Below are 9,363 nucleotides of genomic sequence, written 5' to 3' on the forward strand. Positions count from 1 at the left end.
TATAAGGTATTTTATATTCTCTTAAAAGAATACTGTGCAGAAATAAAATATGAAAGGATTTCTTTCTTAGTCACCAAAGACATGTAGTGGATCTGAGTCTGTTTCAGCCTGCAACAACAAAAGGTATTAATGGAAATGCTACAACTCAGTATGCTCCACATTGCTGAAGTTGACAAAAATAGACTAAGGGCAAAAAACAAACAAACAGGCTAACAAAGTTTAAATTTTAGTAGCTCTTTGTGAACCTTGAAAATTAAACAGTTATTAAGTCTGTATTTTGATAGTATATTATTTTAAATATATATTTATGTTATATATCTCAACATATTTCTGTTTTATATCCCCACTTAAATGGTTCAAAAAACTACTTTCCTTATGAAAAATTTTTATTTTTTTTTTTTTAATTTTATTTTTTTAATTGTTTGAAGTATTACAAATAGAAGTACATATGTCTCCTTTTTTTTTTTTCTTCCCCATTGACCTTTCCCCGGCCTCCCCTTCCCCCCAGTACATGCCTTTACCTGCCCCCTCCCCCCAGCGTTTTTTATCCATTGGTTATGCTTAAATTGCTTAAATGCATGCGTACAAGTCCTTTGGTTGATCTCTTACAGCCCCCCCCCGCCGCAACCTCCTCTGCCTTCCCACTGTAGTTTGACAGTCTGTTCAATGCTTCTTTGCCTCTGTATCTATTTTTTCCCCATTTCATTCCTTTAAAAAATCTTGCCTCTGCAGACTAGAAATAAACATATAATAACAAAAGATGATTGAGTCCCAATTTCCATGTCCAACAGTTCTGAGTCCCCATTTCAATGTCAAACAGTTCCTTATGTGTACATGTCAGCAATGATATCTGGATGGTGGGCACATGGTGGCAATGCAGGTCCGACCCTCTCTTTTAAACATTTTTAGTGCCATATGACCAAATATCATTTTCTCCTGCTGTGTAAACTCACCTCAAATTCCAGTTAAATGATTTGTAAAATTCTATTCTGTCAGTTTTTCTCAATAACTAGAGCATCATTTTGTTTTCCTGAAAATTCTGAAACTGATAGTAATTTAACATTTAGAACCAGAGAAGATGTTTTAGCTAATTTATATTTGACGTATGGGCTGTTCTGAAAGATAGATCCTTTCTGCTAGAATATTTATTTTCTATTAAGGATTAGTCAAATACTACTGGCAAACAGGAATGATGTCAATATGATGTGGAAATTGCATTGGTTCATGCATGATATTGATCATTTTGTTTAACTTCCAGACTAATGCAGAAAACCTCTCTGTAATATTTTGGTTAGATTGTCCTCTAGTAACTGAAAATTTCTGTTGAAGAAACACTCACAGCTTCACAATGCAGCCTATTTGTTTTAGTACTACAACCTTCTATGGTTTCTAAAGTACAACTTTTTGAAATATATTTAAACCTTACTTTTAATTTTTACTTTCTCTTATGCTAGTCGTTTTCTCTGAATTTGCATTTTTAAATAAATTTAAAATAGTTTTTCTTTAGGTAAAATAAAACTTGATGAGGTGACTAAGAATTTGGTATAATAGCCCAGCTGGTGTGGCTCAGTGGTTGAGCATTGACCTATGAACCAGGATATCATGGTTTGATTCCCAGTCAGGGCACATGCCCAGGTTGTGGGCTCTATCCCCAGCCTGGGGTATATAGGAAGCAGTCTATCAATGATTCTCTCTCATCTTTGATGTTTCTATCTCTCTTTCCCTCTTCCCTTCCTCTCTGAAAACAATAAAAATATTTTTTTAAAAATAAAAATAATTAGGAGAAAAGAAACCATTTCAGAAATAGAAATGAAACTAGGAGTTTTACATTTCCTTTTAAGAGAAGTAGAGAATGAAAAGAAGGAAAATGCTTTGATTAAAAAGAAGAGACTAAATGGATTCAACGTACTTAAAAGATATTAAGAGACACGGGGTAATAAAATCAAAGCAATTAAATGTAATAATCATTAAAAACTAAAAATTAATAAGACTTAAAACAATGCATCGAAATGATGGACTATATACCTGGAAAAATTGACCTAGAAGAGCTAAAACACAACACAGTGATAAAGCAATTGGACTTTCAAAACAAGAGACCTTTTTTCCATATAAGCAAAAATAAAAAAATAAATAATGACTTAAAAAGAAAAATATATCAAATTACTATAAGATTACTTAACCTTAACATGCCAGAAAGCAACAGAATGATGTGTTTATCAAACTCCAGGAAAGAAAATGTGAGCCAAGTATTTTATTTGCAAATAACTTTCAAGTCAATAGCTACAAACTATTATGAACAATGAATATTGTTCTTTATTTTTTTCTTTTGTGCTCAATTTCTCCACCCCCCAACACATCTCAATGATCCCTGGCATGAGTAGCATAAGTACTAATCATACCTAAAATTAAATGATAGTTATAGGGTAGTTAAATAGTACACCATATCTATGTAATCTGAAAATATACAACTATCAAAAATGGAATGGGAGAGCTAAATGAAAAATGAAGAAAGTCACAGAATGTCTTACTGGTATTAAAGTAAAATAATACTTTAAATTAGAGGTTGTGGAGATTCATTATTCTATTCTATCTGCTTTCACATATGTTTGAAATTATTTGTAATAATAGTGTTGCTAAAAGAGATAACTTTGAAGTTTACAGTTTAGATTGCCTGCAGTAAGCCAAAAAAGAGACAATGAAGTACAGTAATAATGAGAATTAAAAGGGAAAATGGATATATTATTAGATAGAATTGGCAGGAATTTGTGATCAGTGGCATTAAAAATAATAGAGATGCCAAAGATGATTCCAAGGTTCTGGCTGAGATGATCTGGTAGATTGTAGATGACATCATTGAGATATGAGACAGATGAGGGAGACTATGATGCAATTAACTTAGATGGGAGTACAGAAGAATAAATTTGTTACAAATATGATAATATATACCTGGAGAGATTAAATTTACCAAAACACCAATCCTATATAATAAAAGCTTAATATGCTAAGTTCGGTCATCCGATTGCCCAGTCAACCAATCAAAGCCTAATATGCCAATGATATGCTAAGGCCACTCAACCACTTGTTATGACATGCACTGACCACCAGGGGGCAGACAGTCGACTGGTCAACCAGTCACTATGACATGCATTGACCACCAGAGGGCAAATGCTCTACCAGTAGGTTAGCTTGCTGCTGGGGTCCGGCTGATTGGGACTGAGCAAGACAGGCCAAACACACCCTGGAGCCCTCCTGCGGTCCCTCCCCGGCTGGCCAACCTCCTTCATCCCTCCCTGGCCCTGATCGTGCACCAGTGGGGTCCCTTGGACTGGCCTGCACCCTCCTGCAATCCCGGACCCCTTGGAGGATGTTGGAGAGCCATTTTCAGCCCAATCCCACAGGCCAGGCCAAGTGATGAATTCGTGCACCAGGCCTCTGAAATTGTCTAGAAGAAATTAAAGAGATTTATGAGTTAAGATCTGTTGAATTTTGGTGTATAATTAGTCAACCTTAGTTCATAAAAATGTAAGCTGTAGGGAAGCATGGAAACCATCTGATCTAGCAGATTAACTTTTTTTCTATGAGGCAACTGGATACTTAATATGTATTAGACATAATTCCTATTTCTGGAGAAATAACAAATAATAATGGAAGAAGAAGTAAAAAGAAGAGAAGGAAGAAGAATTTATTACTTGTACTCAAATATCTTATATTCTACTGAAAAGAGGCTGCTAAAAAGCAGATAATGAGATTAGGAAGCATGCTATTATCAGAAAGTGATAATTTAGGTAATGTGAGTCACCAGGAAGCGACTGGGAATTTTTGCAGCATAAGGAAAAAAAGGAGAATAGTGGCATAAGGTAACATAAAATAAGTAGCTATAATAACATTTTAAATTCTAAGCCCAAATTAATAATAAAATCTATCAAACAACTTCAGAAATAACTCTCTTTCTCATTTACTTTGGTTGTGAAGAGCTTCACTTTGTTAATTAATCTCTCCTGCTTTATTCTCTATTCTTACTTTTAAAAAAATAGTTTTTAGCAAATTTAAATGTGTATATTCTTTGTCCCAGAAAGGAATCTATCTTACAGAAATACCATTATTCACAGGATTTTTGCTAAGAATGAAAAACTGAAAAACACTCAATGTCCATCAATAACAAATGGTTAAAAAAAAAATATGGTATGTTTGTCTTAGGGAGCACTTCAGATTTAAAAAGTAAGATCTCATTTATATAAAATCAAAACCACAAAATACATTTTAATTACAAATTTTTGTGACATTAACTTTCCCTGGGAGGATTCATCTGTGAAATATATGGCACCTTATTTCTTCTTTTTTTAATTCAAATTATGTCTTCCCTTCTGAGTCCATGCAGAAAAAGAATTAAAAAGGAAACAAACAAAAACGACTATTTAAAATAGAAATAGGAGAAATATATAAAAGGGGATTTACACATATTATTTTATAATACTTTATGTATACATTTATTTATTTTTAATATGTCTTTATTGATTTTAAAGAGAGAGGAAGGGAGAGGGAGAGATAGAAACATTGATGAGAGAGAAACATCTATTGGCTGCCTCCTGCACACCCCCTACTGGGGATCCAGCCTACAACCCAGGCATGTGCTCTGACACAGGAATTAAACCAGCAACCTCTTAGTGCATGCAACAATGCTCAACCAACTAAACCACCTGCTGTGCCATTTACTTTTTAAATACTAAGCATCTATTTGCCTTTTACTTTAGTCTTAAAATATTTTTAAAATGTGTAAAGAAATATGGTAAATGTAGTTTCCAATTTCTTAGCGTCTTTGATGGTTTCCCTTGCAGTGGTGTTATTATCCTCTTTTAGTGCTCATTAGCTGCTCTAGTTCCAATTACTTGGGTACTGCCTTTGTAGGTACACAAAATGAAATAAAGTAATGGTTAGTAAAATGATGCAAAAAGTTTAGGAGAAGTGATGAAATGAGCAATATCACTAAGCTGCTGAAATGTGCTGAGATTCACTAAGTCCTATACGAAAAGAAGCAAAAAAACAGGACTTCATTACACAGTTGACTAAGCTCTGCAACTGATGGGCAATCCTCATTGCCTTGTGACATTCAGGCTCTCATTAGTGATTTCAGGCCAGCAGAAAAGACAATAAAATTGAAAGCACAATGCCAAGGTGAAGTTTGAAGAGTTATGAATCTGAATTCATTAGGAATCATATAAGATTAATAGATGACAGTCACATTTAAAACTGTCTTTACATAAGAAGTTAGGTGGATCTAGTCCTGAATCCAAAAAACTATATATAAAAATATATATGTATTTTTAAGTGAGACAAAGAAACACAGAAGTTGTCAAATAAAATCACCTTATATTTTCAGGGATTACTTTACATAAAATATAATAATAATAAATAATGACTACGCCCATAATTCTCCATTATTTTCTTCTAAAGTTGATTTTAGGAAAATCATATTAATGCTTCATGGGGATGTGATGTACAAACAAAAATGATGCACTTGCCAGCACATAAAATATAAGATATGTAGTAACATCTCTGATTGCCTGAAATGCAATTCAAAATCCAAATCTGTATATTACCATGAAGTAATAAACCTCTCAGCAAGAGAGGCAAATCACAGGTCATATTTCTATTTTGTTATTAGCAAAACCAAACAGATTGTTCTGTGAAGGCTTCTGAACGTGATGTTTTTAAAGTCACAGGTAACCTAGATACTCATAATAAATCACAACCAAAGCATTCATAGAGCTTACCAGCCGTGGGCAAACTATGGCCCGCGGGCCGGATCTGGCCCATTCGGCTGTTCTATCCGGCCCAAGGAGCCGAAACAGCGGAGGGTTCTCTTGCTCTCCCCTCCACTCCTTTACTTTGAATTTATATTAGTTCACACAAACACTCCATCCATGCTTTTGTTCCGGCCCTCCGGTCCAGTTTAAGAACCCATTGTGGCCCCCTAGGGGTGGGCAAACTTTTTGACTCGAGGGCCACAATGGGTTCTTAAACTAGACTGGAGGGCTGGAACAAAAGCATGGATGGAGTGTTTGTGTGAACTAATATAAATTCAAAGTAAAGGAGCGGAGGGGAGAGCAAGAGAACCGGATAGAACAGCCGGATCCGGCCCATGGGCTGTAGTTTGTCCACGGCTGTTCTAAACTGAAGTGAAAAGCAGTTTGCAAGGCTCTCTTGGTCTAAATAAGAGTGGTGTAATAATATTTCAAAAGCATTACTAGAGTTTGGAAAACCTGGTGTTAGTTTACTAAAATTGTGGTTAATATTTCTGTTTTCATCAATCAATTTATCATGATCACAGTTAGAGCTTTCTTTCTGAAAAGTAAGATTTAGTACTGTGCGATGCATAATATAAAGTTCATTGACATTATCCTCTTTTGTATAAATATAGACTGACTTCATTGTTTACCTTTAAAAATTCTAACTAAACCATAATTTTTTCTTGACTATCTTAGTTTTCCCACCCTAGACTATCCTATCTAATAAAGAGGGAATATGCTAATTGACCATCACTCCCTCACAAAGATGGCTGCACCCACAGCTGAGGCCAAGTTCCCTTAAGGAGCCTTAAAGAGCAATCAGCAGGGACCTGAGGCTATGCCCTTCCCCGCCCCCATGGGGCTTGACAGGGGACCTCAGGCAGGGCCCCCTGCCCTGGCACCATGCCAGGGGACCTGAGGCTGCACCCCACTGCCTGGTGGGGCTTGACAGGGGACTTCAGGCCATGTCCCCACCTGGCAGGGCTTGACAGGGGACCTCAAGGTGAGCTTCCTGTCCTGGTGCTGGGCTAGGGGACCTCAGGCTGCTCCCCCTGCCCCAGCGCCAGGCCAGGGGACCTCAGGCCGTGCCCCCACCTGGTAGGGCTTGACAGGGGCCCTCAGGCTGCGCCTCCCACCCAGCGGGGCTTGATGGGGGACCTCAAGGTGCACTTCCCATCCTGGTGCTGGGCTAGGGGACCTCAAGCTGCTCCTCCCACCCCAGCACCAGGCCAGGGAAACTCAGACCACACCCACCAGCCAGTGGGGCTTGACAGGGGAGCTCAGGCCACGCCCCCCACCCCAACACTGGGCCAGGGGACCTGAGGCTGTGCCCTCCTGCCTGGTTGGGCTTGACAGCAGACCTCAGGCCATGCCCCCCACCCAGTGGGGCTTGACGGGGGACCTCAAGGTGCACCCCCAGTGCTGGGTCATGGGAACTCAGGCCTCGCCCCTGCCTGGTGGGGCTTGTCAGGGGACCTGAGGCTGCGTCCCCCTCCTGGTGCTGGGCCGGGGGACCTGAGGCTGCACCACCTGCCCAGCGGGGCTTGACAAGGGTGGTACTGGCAGGGTCTGGATCTAGCCCAATTGGGGCAGGGGGCCAGCTGGGTCTGGGTCTCATGCGATTTTGAGGCGCATGTGGGTGGGCAGGGACTTGACTCTGGGTCCTGTGGTGAGCCCCAGACTCTGACAGGAGGAAGGTTTTCATATACATTTTACTAATTTTCTTTCATCTCTGACACTTCTATTATAGAGAAAGGGCAAATAGCAAATTAAATTATTTCCTCTAATTAATCCCCTTTTAATGTGCACAAATTTTGTGCGCCGGGCCACTAGTAGTAATTATAAAAGCATATTATGTGAATTAAGAAGAAATAGTAATTTTAATAACTAAATAAAATTAAAACTATACTAGTAAAATTATACTAATAATATTCTCAAATAACTAAGTGATCAAAAGTTATAAGGTCAGAATCATAGAAGCATCGAACAAACTGTCCAACCTATGAGGGAAGGTGGGGGGTAAGGGGTAAGAGATCAACCAAAGGACTTGTATGCATGCATATGAGCATAACCAATGGACACAGATGGGGCATGGGTAGTGGTGGTGGTGAGGGCATGTGCTGGGGGTTGGGGACTGCCAGGGAGAGGTCAATGGGGGAAAAAGGAGACTTATGTAATACATTAAACAATAAAGAATTTGAATTAAAAAAAGTAACTTTATAAAGTAACTAGTGGCCTGGTGCACAAAATTCGTGCACATTAAAAGGGGATTAATTAGAGGAAACAATTTAATATTGCTATTTGCCCTTTCTCTATAATAGAAGTGTCAGAGATAAAAGAAAATTAGTAAAATGTATATGAAAACCTTCCTCCTGTCAGTGTCTGGGGCTCACCACAGGACCCAGAGTCAAGTCCCCACCCACCCACATGCACCTCAAAATCTTGTGAGATTCAGACCCGGCCGCCCCCCCCCCACCCCCCCGCCTCATTGGGATAGATCCAGACCTGGCTAGTCCCACCCTCGTCAAGCCCCACCAGGCAGGGAACATAGCATCATGTCCCCTGGCCTGCGCCCCCCTGGACAGGGGGCATGGCCTGAGGTCCCCCAGCCCAGACTGAGGTGGGGGGGTGTGCCTTGAGGTCCCCCGTCAAGCCCCACCAGGTGTGGGACATGGCCTGAGATCCCCTGACAAGCTCCACTGGGTGGGGGGCATGGCCTGAGGTCTCCCGTCAAGTCCTGCCGGGGGGGGGGGCGCAGCCTCAGGTCCCCCAGCCCAGCACCAGGAGGGGGGAACAGCTTCGGGTCCCCTGTCAAGCCCCATCAGCAGGGGTTGCAGCCTCAGGTCCCCCCTGGGTGGGGGGCATGGCCTGAGTTCCCCCAACCCAGCACTGGGGGTGCACCTTGAGGTCCCCTGTCAAGCCCCGCCAGGCAGGGGGGCACAGCCTCAGGTCCTCTGGCTCAGTGCTGGGGCAGGGGATATGGCCTGAGGTCCTCCATCCTGGTGCCAGGGTGAGAGGCACTGCCTGAAGTCCCCTGTCAAGCCCCACCTCGTGGGGAGCATGGCCTGAGGTCCCCTGGCCTGGCACTGGGGTGGGGGGAGCAGCCTGAGGTCCCTTAGCCCAGCACCAGGACGGGAAGCGCACCTTGAGGTCCCCTATCAAGCCCTGCTGGGTGTGGAAGGTGGCCTGAGGTCCCTTGTCCAGCCCTACCTGTTGGGGGGTGCGGCCTGAGGTCCCCTGTCAAGCCCTGCCAGCCTGAGGTCCCCTGTCAAGCCCCATGGGGGTGGGGGAGAGTGTAGCCTCAGGTCCCAGCTGATTGCTTGTTAAGGCTCCTTATGGGAACTTGGCCTCAGCTGTGGGTGCAGCCATCATTGTGATGGAGTGATGGTTAATTAGCATATTCCCTCTTTATTAGATAGGAAATTTATGCATTTCTTAACCATATAACTTTAAAATTAGAATATTTTTCAATATAAATCTGTTTTTGAAACAATGTGTTTTTAAAATATGAGCAGTCTTACAGTTTAATTTGGTCTACAAAATAGCTTAAATCTAAGCAACGGTCGTTTGAAAAAAA

This window comes from Plecotus auritus (assembly GCF_963455305.1).
Source record: "Plecotus auritus genome assembly, chromosome: 2".
NCBI classification, from domain to species: domain Eukaryota; kingdom Metazoa; phylum Chordata; class Mammalia; order Chiroptera; family Vespertilionidae; genus Plecotus; species Plecotus auritus.